General features: G+C 40.1%; 1 non-coding gene across 1 annotated transcript; it reads right to left on the minus strand.

Moving 5' to 3' along the window:
- Positions 1-512: 512 nt before the first annotated feature.
- On the minus strand, positions 513-616 carry LOC112767504 (small nucleolar RNA R71). The gene has a single exon (XR_003184947.1). It is a non-coding gene; the product is annotated as a small nucleolar RNA R71 (small nucleolar RNA).
- Positions 617-13546: the final 12930 nt, after the last annotated feature.

Genomic DNA, 13546 nt, shown 5'->3' on the forward strand with positions numbered 1-13546 from the left:
GGGAAGCAAGAGGGAAGAGAGTACTGGGAGAAGAAGAATCTGAAGGAGAATCTGAGGACAATTTTGAGGAAGCTCTAGATCTCAACATGGATAGAGAAATTCACAACCATGAGAGAGCTGATGGAAACAATGCCATTCCCGAGAGGAGGGTTCTTGGTTCATACATAAACCCAACCTCTGGGAATTGTGGTAGCAGCATTCAGAAACCACCCATTCAGGCCAACAATTTTGAACTCAAACCACAGCTAATATCACTTGTGGAGGATCATTGTTCATTTGGTGGGAGTGCTAATGAAGATCCAAACCAACATCTCACAAAATTCCTGAGAATTTGCGACACTGTGAAGTCCAATGGAGTCCAGGAAGATACCTATAAACTGCTCTTGTTCCCATTTTCACTTAGGGACAAGGCAGCTAAGTGGCTGGAATCATTCCCAAGGGGGAGCCTAACAACCTGGGATGAGGTGGAAAGCAAGTTTCTGGCATGTTTCTACCCCCCACAAAAGGTCAATAGGCTTCGATCTGAGGTTCAGACTTTTAGACAACAAGATGGTGAAACTCTCTACGAGGCATGGGAGAGATTCAAGGATTTGACAAGGAAATGCCCACCAGACATATTCCATGACTGGGTGCAATTGCATATTTTCTATGATGGACTTTCTTATGAATCAAGGAAGGCTGTAGACCATTCATCAGGAGGTTCATTGAACAGGAAAAAGACTGTGGAAGAAGCCATTGAAGTGATTGAGACAGTGGCTGAGAATGAGTACTACTATGCTTCAGAGAGACACAACACTAAGGGAGTCATGGAGCTGAACCATGTTGATACAATTTTAGCCCAAAACAAGGTGTTTGCCAAGCAACTAGCAGAGCTCACCAGGAAATTAGAAACAAAGCAAGTGGCTGCAATACACACACAAGATCAAGAGGAAGTAAGCACTGAAGGAGGTGATTGGGAAGAGGCCAATTATGTATGAAATCAACAAAGGCAACCATATGATCCACATTCCAACACTTACAACCCAGGCTGGAAAAACCACCCAAACTTTGGGTGGGGAAACCAGCAAAACCAACATAACAAGTCCACATACCAAAACTCCAACCAAAGATAATACCAAGCCACACAAAACACTTACTCCTAACCATCATATCATGGCCAAAATAATCAACCTACCCAACCTAATCCGAACCAACAATTTTAAGATCAATTAAACAGGATAGAAGGAATGCTGGCAAACATGGGTCAGGACATAAGTGAGTTGAAAAGCTTTAGGGATGATGTGAGATCTACCTTAAGGAACCATGGTGAAAAACTCAAGAGGATGGAGTCTCAAGTAGGAGAGCTATCTCAACAGGCCCCCAAGTCAACTGCAGTGTTCCCTAGTGACACAGAAAAGAATCCTAAAGGGGAACAAAAGGGAGTGAGATGGGAAGAATGCAAGGCCATCACCATATTGAAGGAAGTCTCAGAAGAAGAAGGAATCAGACCCTCAGAACAGGAGCCAGAAATCTTGAAGGAAGGTGTGGAAGAAGCTAAGTAGGAAAGTGAAACTGAGCAAGCCAAGGAACTGCAAAAAGGCATGCTGGAAACATACCAAACAAAAGCACCATTTCCTCAGAGGTTAGGAGGAGGTGAAAAAGGGAAAACCTATTCAAGGTTTTTAGAGACATTTAAGTCTCTCCATATCAATATTCCCTTTCTTGATATTCTCCAGCAGATGCCTACACATATCAAGTATTAAAAGGAATTGCTGAGCAAGAAAAGAGTTTTGAAGGGAGGACAAACTGTAATAATGAACAAAGAATGCAGTGCCCTCATCAAGAAGGACATAGTCTCTAAGAAAACAGACCCAGGAAGTTTTCATATCCCCTGCATCATAGGGGAAACAAAAATTGACAGAGGATTCTGTGATCTAGGAGCTAGCATAAATGTGATGCCTCTGACTCTTATGAAGAGGCTACAACTGAATGAGGTGAGATCCACTGATGTAATCATACAACTGGCTGACAAAACTCAGAAGCAAGCTGAAGGGATAGTTGAAAATGTGCTGGTGAAAGTGGGAAATTATTTCTTCCCCACAGACTTTGTCATTTTGGACATGGAGGAAAGCTACCTACACCCTATCATTCTGGGAAGGCCATTTCTAGCCACTGCTAGAGCGCTCATAGATGTAGAACAAGGAGAGCTAATCTTGAGAATACATGATGAACAGCTCATTTTCAATGTTTTCAAACCTGCATCTGAGCCTGAACCAAAACCTGAAAAGCCTAAGGATGATAGTAGCCATCTGTGTTTGGAGGAAAGCAATCCAGCAGCTGAAACTCTGAAACAGTCCTTGGAAGGCAAACAAGAATTGCAAGAGTTAAAGCCACAAGAATCAATAGAAACAGATCAGAAGGATCCTCCTGGCATAAGGGTCAATGAAGAAATCCTCAAGAGAAAGGGAAGAATTGTAAAGAAATTGCCAAGAGGGTGGAGAAACAAGAAAATTCCCACTGAAGGTTTCTCTCTGGGAGATAAAGTGATATCAAGTCATTATCTGCCAATCCCACCTGGCCTCAAAACCATTCCTTCCCAGCTCCCTCAAGTGTTCACAATCAGGAAAGTTCTTTCTATGGAACATTTGGAAATCATGAAGGAATCAAATGGGGACGTTTTCATAGTGAGAGGAGAGGACATCAAGCACTACAATCCACCCTAACAAGGGGCAACCGTCAAGCTAATGACGTTAAAGAAGCGCTTGTTGGGAGGCAACCCAACCTGAGGTAATACTCCCTTGCTGTTTCTTTTATTTGTTTCAATAAAAAGGTGAAGTAGTTTCTGTGCATTGCAAAGAATTAAGTTTGGTGTTTCACACCAAACAATGAATTCGTGGATCAATAATTCAAAGGGGAATGTGTGACTCTAAGTTTGGTGTTCCACCACACAGATCAACTGAACACAACAACCTTTGAATTATATATGAAAGGAACAACCATTCTAAGCAATCACAGGAATGCTTAAAATCCTTAGCAGCAACTTCATTCCAAGGAGAATTCAAGGACTCAAAGAGCAGAGGAGTAAGTAGGAGACTAAGTTTGGTGTTCACACACCAACTTAAGACTCAGACACTTGCCCATACATAGTTGAGCTAACCACTCAAGTGCTTGAGAAGCAAGCAACTTCATCACTCTTTGCAGGAAAGGAAACAAGGATCTGAGAAAGAACATGAAGCAACAACTAGGAGAAGAAGGAGAAATCAAATTGTTTCCTGGCAACAAAGAGAAAACAAGAAATTTCACAAGGTGGTGGTGTTCCTTGACCATTCTTTAAAAGGCAAACAAAAGCATGCTTGTTCTGGTTTAAACTGTAATTGTTGAATCTTTCTGGAATGTGAAATTTTTAGTATGAGTGTCTGTTTACTGCTTTGAATAAAGTGAATGCCTAGATGTTTGGATATAACTTCACCTTCTTAAACAAATGCTTGCCATGCTTGTTCTGTTTCCAAAAATAAAAGAATTGTTTGAACAAAAGTAGCTTGGCTCAATTAGTGACAAATCAAGTAGAATTAAGTGGTGGTATGCATGCTTGATTGTTTAGCCAGATCACTGGAAATTGAGTGTAGAATTATCATTTTTGTGTAGAAGTTTGAATACTGTCTATGGATCTTGATGAATAAATGTCTTTGGCCATGAAAAAGAAAGAAAAAGAAGAAGAAAAAGCCACTGAAAAAGGGCAACCAAAAAAAAAAATTTGAGAAAATAAGCTAGGCACCAATGGTTTGAACTTCTGAGACAAATGCCTGTGGTGTTTATGTATTAAGGATATGCTTGGATGAATAGGTTCTGAGGAGTGTTTCAACACTTGGTAACTTGGGTTAACTAACCCGGGATTATCAACCAAAAGTCCATTATCAAGAGCAACCTAAATACAAAACATTTAGTCACACAAAGAGGTGCTGGGCACCAATGTCTCAAGAAGAAATGTGAACTAAAATGCCTGTAGTGGATATGTGTAGTGCACTGATAAGAAAAAGAAAATGCCAAGGGCTTGTGCAACACATGACACTAAGCAAACAAGGAGCAAAGGAGCTCTAAGAAAAAGAAAAGAAAAACAAAGAAGAGAAAAGTGCCAAGGACATAAGAATAACAAGAGGCCATAGCAGTGTTTGATGGATGCAATGAAAAAGTGATAATCTTACCTGATAAGAATGAAAAAGTGATGCTGCAACTTTCTGCATAAAACCCTTTTGATGAACTTCAAATGCTTGCTAATATAGCCAATATAATTGCTTTCTGTTTCATACTTTCCTCTCAAATAACTCAGGACTTGCTTAGGGACAAGCAAGCATTAAGTTTGGTGTTGTGATGCCAAGGCATCTTAGGCTAGTTTCACTAGCATTTTTCTGTTAGTTTTAGTTGTTTTATGCATTTTCTTGAGCTTAAAGTAACCAAGAATGGTTAAATGAATAACAAAGCAATGAACCATCCAAACAGTATGATTTTGATGCAAATTCCATGAGTTTTTAGTTATATTACTTGAATGCTATGAATGGAAGATTTCTCATGAAATTTTGCAAGACTTTGATGTAGTTGTTTGGATGATTTCAGGGAAGAAGAGGCTAGGCAAGGAAGCAACAAAATCAATAAAGGAAGCTTGAATATCACATGTGGAGTTTAAGTTCCAGTTTAAGCTTAAACTGGAACTCAAACTACCAAGCCATATAATGCTGGGAACTATCAGTGGCGTTTAAGCTCCAGTTTAAGCTTAAACTAGAGCTTAAACGCCAAAATCATGAAAGCTGAGGAAAAGCTGAAAGTGGCGTTTAACCTCCAGTTTAACCTTAAACTGGAAGTTAAACGCCAGAAATGAGAAATGCACCAGGGAGCCATTTTCACGTTTAAGCTCCAGTTTAAGCTTAAACTGGAGCTTAAACGTGTTCGACCATTCTCCTCCAGGGTTTCTTTCTTCATTTCCACGTTTAAGCTTCAGTTTAACCTTAAACTGAAGCTTAAACGTGTTCGACCATTCTCCTCCAGGGTTGCTTTCTTCATTTCCACGTTTAAGCTTCAGTTTAACCTTAAACTGAAGCTTAAACGTGTTCGACAACTCCACACTCCAGACTTGCCTTCTTCCATTTCCACGTTTAAGCTTCAGTTTAACCTTAAACTGAAGCTTAAACGTGCTTGAATTATACCACCTCCAGGAGTGTCCAACGTTTAAGTTGCAGTTTAAGCTTAAACTACAACTTAAACGCCACTAATTGAAAAGGTTTCTGGGCCAAAGATATTGCAGTTTAAGTTAGCATTTGAGCACAAACATTAACTTAAACGTACTCTGGTATGAAACCCAATTGAATATCCTGGTTTATGGGATTGGGCCTGAAGAATTGATGAGTCTGGAATTTCAAATTGTTGAGTCATGTGTCATTACTTGATTATCACTAAGTTGGCTCAATGAATGTTACAGAATTGGATCAGCAGCCTCATCAGGATTATGGATCATAAACCCAAAGCAAAAGGAAATCAGGGAAAGGCCTCAAATCCCAAGAAACACAACAGAAGCTCAATTTAGAAAGTGTATAAATAGGATAGAATTTAAGTTGGTTGGCACTCGGGGGGAATTTTGGGGGATCACTTTTTCTAGTTTTCATACTTTTTGTAATTGAATTCAGAGCTATGACTCACTAAACCCCCTTTCATTGGGTTAGGGAGCTCTATTGTAATTCAATGAATCAATAATAGTTTTTATCTTCTTCTTCAATCTTTTCTCTTGAATTTTTTTAGAAAGCTTCTCGATCTAATTCCATTGGTTAGTTGTCTTGGGAAAGAAACTATCCATAATTGGAATCCTTCGGAACCTTGGGAAAGGAATGGAGGATTCATGCTAGAGAAGCTTTCTCACAGTGAATTGGATTGGGGTTTGGATGGATATTGTGACATGTAATCCTACCAAATTGTGGTTCATGAAATTGTGTGGTATAATCAGCGATCGAGCATCATCTCTTCTTATGAACATTTAAACCAAGGGATTGGGAATTTGTTTGTTTTTAGAGAGAATTGGTGAGCCAAGGGATTGGGATCCAATCATATAAGATTGCCAAGCAAAATTCAATGAATGCATTGGTTGAGGAAGGGATAAAAAAAAATGTTTGATACGGAGATCTCAATATCTCCTGAAACCCAATGAATTCCCCATTTCTGATCTATCACTTCTCTTTACATTCTGCAATTAAATTCATGCAATCACCCCGATCCCTTTTTAATTTCAGCAATTTAGCTTCTCGCTCTTTAATTCATGCAATTTTACATTCCGCAATTCTCATCTAAATCTTGATTCCGCTCAACTAGAACACACTTCTAATCCGAATTGCTCACTCAACCAATCCTTGTGGGATTCGACCTCACTCTATTGTGAGTTTTTACTTGACGATAACCGGTGCACTTGCCGGAAGGAATTTTTGCCGATCGTGCAATTTCTTAAAATCGTAGCATGACATCCTATGAAGGGGATGCTGATAACTATGCTCAGACCACCATGGAGGAAATCAATTACATGGGAACTTCCTCTAGAAATCCTAATAATGATCCCTATGCAAATACTTTCAACCAGGGATGGAGGAATCACCCTAACTTTGGGTGGAGATATCAATAGAGGCCTCAACAAGGCTTCAACAATCAGGGTGGAACCAATCGAAATAGGTTCAATAATAGATAGTTCCAACGCTCTCAGCAGCAGATGAAGATGCCTCAACAAAGCCTCTCTGACCTGGGCACCATAATTTCTAACCTCTCCAAGACAACTCATAGTTTTATGGCAGAGACTCGGTCTTCAATTCGGAACTTGGAGATATAGGTGGGTCAGTTGAGCAAGAGGATACTTGAGGTACCCTCCAACACTCTTCCAAGCAATACAGAGGTAAATCCAAGGGAAGAGTGCAAAGCCCTTACTATGGAGGAAGAGGCCGAACCCAAAAAGGAACATGCTGCTGAGGATCTGAAGGAGAACAAGACTCAGGAGGAGATTGGGAGTGTACTTATACATGCCCCTATGAAAATGAAGGAGCCTGAAGAACAACCCCCTCTCAACGTGCAAAAGGAGACTGACGATGAGCAACTTGCTCAGTTCTTAGCAGTCCTCATGAAGTTACAAGTCAATATCTCTTTTGCTGAGGTGTTGGAAAAGAAACCCCACTATATGGCCTGTTTAAAAAGTGTAATTTCTGAAAAGACGGCCCTGAGGGGAGATAAAATTGTGGTGCTGACCAAGGAGTGCAGTGCCCTTGTGCAAAGGAAGCTGCCTTAGAAGATACCAGATTCTGGAAGCTTTCTAATTCCCTACACTATAGGGACCATTACATTTGAGAAGGCACTGTGCGACCTTTGATCAAGCATTAATCTAATGCCTCTCTTTGTGCTGAAGAACCTGGGGATCCAAGAGGTACAACCCACAAGGATCTCACTGGAGATGGCAGAAAAGTCCCTGAAACGGGCATATAGAATGGTGGAGAACGTCCTTGTAAAGGTTAAAGACCTTTACCTCCCTGCAGACTTCGTGATACTTGACACTGGAGAGGACAGGAACGACTCCATCATCCTGGGAAGGCCTTGATTGATGTTAAGAAAGGAAAACTAATTCTGAGGCTTTAGGAGGACCATATTCTGTTTAAGATTCCCAAACCTCACTCTTTCTCGGACAAAGGAGGCACTATAATACAACACTTAGTGTTTCAACCTTCTCTCTTAGTGCAGAGCCATATAAAATTTCCTGATATCAAACCTAAGTTTGGTGTTGGGCATTTACCACCAACCAATGAGGGAGGAGGCACCAAGAAGAAAACACCCAAAGGCTGGAGGAACAAGAAGATTCCCACTGAGAACTTCTCACCTAGTATGAGAGTTGTCTTCACAAGAGGTCTAGTCATTCCACATACTGTGAACCGGATTCTGTCTCTGGAACATGTTGAACTGATTCATGAGATTAGAGAAAGGAAGTTCACAATGAGGGTTGAAGATCTGAGCCCCTATCAACCTCCATAACGGAGTTGTCCGTCAAGCTAATGACGGTAAAGAAGCGCTTGTTGGGAGGCAACCCAACCATACATATCTTATAGTACTTTTATTTTCCTTTTATGTTTATTTGAGTTTGATTTCATGTTATTTTATTTTCTATTCATTTTCATAGTTTCCCCTTTCTTTCTAACATTTGTGATCGTGTGTAGCATTTAGAACAGAACCAGGAACGCATAGATGGAAAACAGAACACCCTGGAGGATACCACTTGCTAGCGTTGAACACCAAAACTAGCGTTCAGCGCCAAAAGGGGGATGGAAGCTTGGGTGTTTAACGCCTATTTAGGAGTAGTCCAGGACTAATTTTTGGTCCCCCTAGGGCGTTCAACTCCCATCATTGACATTGAACACCCAGAAAAAAATAAAAAAGAGATCCCCCTCTGGCAGTCAACGCCCAGCCTGGCGTTGAACTCCCAAGGGGAGGCAGTAAGGGGTGATCTGAATTTCAAGTTTCATTGGCCAATGGGTCCCACCCAACCACCAACCACTTCTCCTATTATCCACTCATATCCCTTTTCTCTCCTCTCTCATCCACTTTTTCACCCATCCCATCACCCATCAATTTCATTGATTCCCACACCCCACCTTTCACTCTCCCCAATAACTTCTCATCAATCCCATCAACTCCTCTTCCCACTAACCCCACTCAAATTCAAATTCAATTCTCCCCCCCCCATTTTTTCCTCCCTAATGACCGAAGCCATATCCTTCCCCTTTCTCTCTACTTCTTCTATTTCCTTTATTTTTCCTTTTCTTGAATTTTTATTTTGGTCGAGAACGAGCAAAATTTTTAAGTTTGGTGTTGGAAGCTCCATTTTTTGCTTCTTATATCCTACCCCCATGGCACCAAAAACCAGAGAGTCCTCAAGTAAAAGAAAAGGAAAAGCTCCCGCTTTCGCTTCCAAGTCATGGGAGACCACAACATTTCTCACCAAGGCCCATCAAGACCACTTCTATGACGTGGTGAGGAAGAAGAGGATGATCCTCGAGGTCCCCTTCAAGCTAAAGGTCGATGAGTACCCGAAGATCCCACACCAAGTTCTGAAAAAGGATTGGGAAATTCTAGCCAATCCCGTAACTGAAGTTGGAGTACTAATGGTGCAAGAATTCTATTCCAACGCCTAGGTCACAAAAAGGCATGATAAAAGTGTGAACCCGGAGCCAAAGAACTGGCGCACCATGGTCAAAGGGCACATCATTGATTTCATCCCTGAGAATGTAAGGGTGGCGCTACAGTTGCCAGAGCCACTAGATGACCCTAACTCTTACACTTGAAGGGTCAACTCTGACCAAAGGCTGGACCAAGTTCTTGCTGATATATGCATGCCTGGAGCTCAGCAGAGGAGGGACGCTCAAGGCAAGCCTTACCAATTGGGTAGGCTTGACCTTAAGCCAGCGGCTAGAGCATGGTTGGAGTTCATCTAAAGCTCCATCATCCTTATAAGTAACCGCTTTGAGGTTACAATTGAGAGAGTAGTGATGATTCACTGCATTATGCTCGGCAGTATGGTAGAGGTACATGAGGTAATCCCTCGAGAGATTTACAAAATAGCAAACAAGCCCTCCACCCAAGCACGGTTAGCATTCTCTCATCTCATTTATCGCCTATGTGGAGCAATTGGAGTTCGCATAGGGGTAGAATCCTTGATTGACAAGGAAAGACCTATCACAAGAAAGGGTGTGGAGCATGCTAAGGAGCCCGCATAAGGACCATAGCAATAGCCAGTTCCACCACCTCCACAGGATATTCCCGAGATGCCTCAAGGGATATACTTCCCTCCCCAGGACTATTGGGATCAGTTGACCACATCTCTAGGGGAGCTGACATCATCAGTTGATCAGTTGAGGCTGGAGCATCAGGACCAGTCTGCCCTCCTCCATCAGATGATGGAAGATCAAAGGAGTATGAGGGAGGAGCAAATAAGGCAAGGGCGTGACATTGAGGAGCTAAAATGCTCCAGAGGATTCCCCAGAGGGCGAAGTGGCCGCCATCTTTGAGGTGGTCTAGTTTCATTCTCCCTATATTTATTTTATCTTTGTTTTCTTTGTATTCTATTTTTTTATCTGTTTCTTATTATAGTTACATGATCACACTTAGGATTTCTTTGTTTTCTAGTAGTAGTTTCTTTTCTTTATTTTATTTTAAGATGTCTTATGTACTCTGCATCAAGCTTAAAAAAAAGAAAAATGTATTGAAAAGAAGCAGTAAGATGCATAAGGTCTTGAGTTATATTATGAGTTATTCTGATTACTTTGATGTGGAGGCCTTATCTTTATTTTCCGAATGTATGAATTAACTGTGCATACTTGATGTTGGAGTTAGGCAATTGGGTTCTTGAGAAACAGGAATTTAGAGAAGTATTATTGATTCTCTAAAATATTAAAAAGATTGATTCTTGAAATAAAAGAAACAGCAAAAAGAAAAATAAAATCAAAATCAAAATCAAAAGAAAAAGGTCCAAGGCTTTGAGCATCAATGGTTAGGCGGGTCAAAATTGGCCTAAAAAGCTCAAAAGAGTTGTTCTCCCTTACTATATGCTTGTGGTGTGAAACTGTCAAGTAATCCTTGAGACTGAACACTTAAAGTTGTGACCCAATGCTATTAAAGAGTACACCTAAGGCTCTGAGCACCACTGTCTGGGAATAAAAGCAAAGCAAATTCGAATCCAAAGGGTTCCCCTAGTTAAGTGCTTATGGTGTTTATGTATCAAGTGGTAATACTTGAAAATAAAACACTTAGAGTCATGACTAGGCTCAAAGGTGCAAAGCACCAAAATAAAATAAAAGCTGTGTTCAAGAATCAAGAAGAACTTAAAGAAGAGAATCAATAATATCATCCAGATTCTAGTTCTAAAGGATGCCAATACTTCTGAGCTTCAAAGGAAAGTGAGATGCCAAAGCTATTCAGAAATAAAGTGTTAATAGCCACATTCAGTAATTGGACTTGAGCTTCATTGACAACTCTAACCTGATGTATTTTTCTATTCCATTTGGTCCTATCTTGTTTTTTGTTGCTTGAGGACAAGTAACAGTTTAAGTTCGGTGTTGTCATGCGTGAGCATCTTATACCCTTTTTCTTGTTATGTTTTAGTGAAAAATTCATCTTTGAATGATACTTTGAGTTTTTATAGTATTTTTATGATTTCAGGTGAATTTCGGGTAAATTTGGCAGAGTCTTGTGCAAAGACAAAGAAAGGATAGCAGATACTGTCAACCTTGACCTCCGTCCATTCCAACAAGCATAACTTGAGCTACAGAGGCCAATTGACACAGTCTCAATGGTGTTAGAAAGCTAACTTACAGAGCTTTCCAAAAATATATAATAGTCTATACTTTTCTTTTGGAATCACTGCCAAATCTGGCGCTAAATGCCAAGCCTGGCGTTTAGCGCCCAAGAAGGACCAACTCCCAGCGCTGAACGCCTAAACTGGCGTTCAACGCCAGCTAGGAAGCTAAAGCCAGAATGCACTCCTCCCCTATGGGCGTTCAACGCCCAGATTAGCGCTGAATGCCAGCTAGCAACCGAAGCATTCACCAAGTGGGCCCCAAAGTAGATTTTAGCACTCCTTAGGCTTATCTTATTCTTGTAATTTTGAATTTAAATTAATATCTTTTAGGATTTAGCATTTAGTATTTATAGGAGAAGATCCATTTGACTTAGAGATTTAGATCTTCTTCCTTTTTAGAATCCTATTTTCTCTGTACAGTTATGAGCAACTAAATCTCCTAGTTAAGGTTAGGAGCTCTGTTTATTTCTATGGATTAATATTATTACTCTTCTATTTTAATTAATGTTTGATTCAATTCTAAGGTGTTGATTTCGTTCTTAATCTTATGAATCTGGGGTAGAATGAGAGTATAACCCCTTATTCTATATGAGCTCTTGTGATTCTCGAGAGAGTTATCTCGCTTAGGCTACAGCTTGAAAACACTCCTCCTAAACTGCAATTTACCTAGGCTGATTACATATGTGACATAAAATCCAGTTAGCTTTAGGTAATTGAGGTTTTTAAGATGTTAAACTAGTTTTCTGAACTTCATCCTCTGATTTGAAAGAACTAACCTTGTCTGTGGTGTGTTAGTAAGATTAAAGGAGATTAATTCGCTAAGAGATTAAGTTTTAATCACTTATGGTTTACCATAGAATGAATCACTCATTATTAAAATAGTCGGTAAGAAGTCTTGATCTGGAAAAGTAAACATCTCCGAGACCTTAACTGTTTTCTCATAATTATTTTACATCAGATCTGTTTAATTGCTTTCTTTACTTGCTAATTTACTACTTATGCGCTTACAACAACAACCACTTTTTACTGTTTCCCTGACTAAATCCAACAGGATAATTATTGCTTGTTCAATCCAGCAATCCTCGTGGGATCAACCCTCACTCACCTGAGGTATTACTTGGATGACCTAGTGCACTTGCCGGTGAAGTTGTGCTTGTTCTAATTTCGTGCACCAGTTGTTTACTACCTTAACTAAGGTAGCCATGATGGTTTCTTGCCTCCTGTAAGGTTCACGTTGCTCTTGAATGAATGAAATGAGAGTGTCATTCATTGGGGTTTGAAGTGGGGAGGGAGGTTCATTATGTGGGAGAAAGGTTTCATAATTGGAAGGTGGTTCATCATGGTAATGATATGGATGTGGTGTATATAAATGTGGTGGTTCTTGGGAGTATTGATGTTAGAATTGTGATAGCTCTAAGCATGGTTCATATGGCTTATATGGTTATTGGTATGGTGGAAATGGGTTCGGATCATATGGAGGTGTTTGGTGGTATGGGGCTCGTGAGTATGGTGGTTGAGGGCTATGTTGAGGAGAGAATTCATAGGCATATGGTGGTTGTGGTTGATAACCACAAGGAGGACCACCATATCCATTAGATTGGTATGCATCGTGATTTGCACAATTCTCATAGTATACCGGAGGAGGTTGTTGCCATGAGGATTGGCCATATGCTTGAGGCTCCTCCCACCTTTGATTTTCCCATCCTTGATGCAAACCTTCATTGTAATTTTCATTTTCTACAACATAGTTGGAACCAAACTCATAGCCAAAAGGATGAGAATTCATAGTAGCAAGAGAGACTAAAGACAAAAACCAATAAGAAAAAAAGAAAAGCAAAGTCCTACAACTAGCAAGAACTACCAAAGAAACTAAAGCAACTATTCACAATATTAACATATATACAATAACCAATAACAATCGCACATTTGTAATTCCCTGGCAACGGTGCCAAAAGCTTGACGGAGGGAAATCGTCGGTTTAGAATTTTCATACAAATAATCTTGTCGAAGTATAAATCCAAACCAACAAATCAACCCTCAATCAAAGTTTAATTTTGTTTATCACTTAAGTCAAACCAATAAAAATCGAGAGTATTTAAACCTTGGGTCGTCTCTCAAGGAATTGAAGGGAAGTGTGCATATTATTGATTATGAGATATATGGGGTTTTTATAATGATGAACAAAAAGTGTCAATGACAAGAAAATAA

This window comes from Arachis hypogaea, chromosome 17, assembly GCF_003086295.3.
Source record: "Arachis hypogaea cultivar Tifrunner chromosome 17, arahy.Tifrunner.gnm2.J5K5, whole genome shotgun sequence".
Classification (NCBI taxonomy): Eukaryota; Viridiplantae; Streptophyta; class Magnoliopsida; order Fabales; family Fabaceae; genus Arachis; species Arachis hypogaea.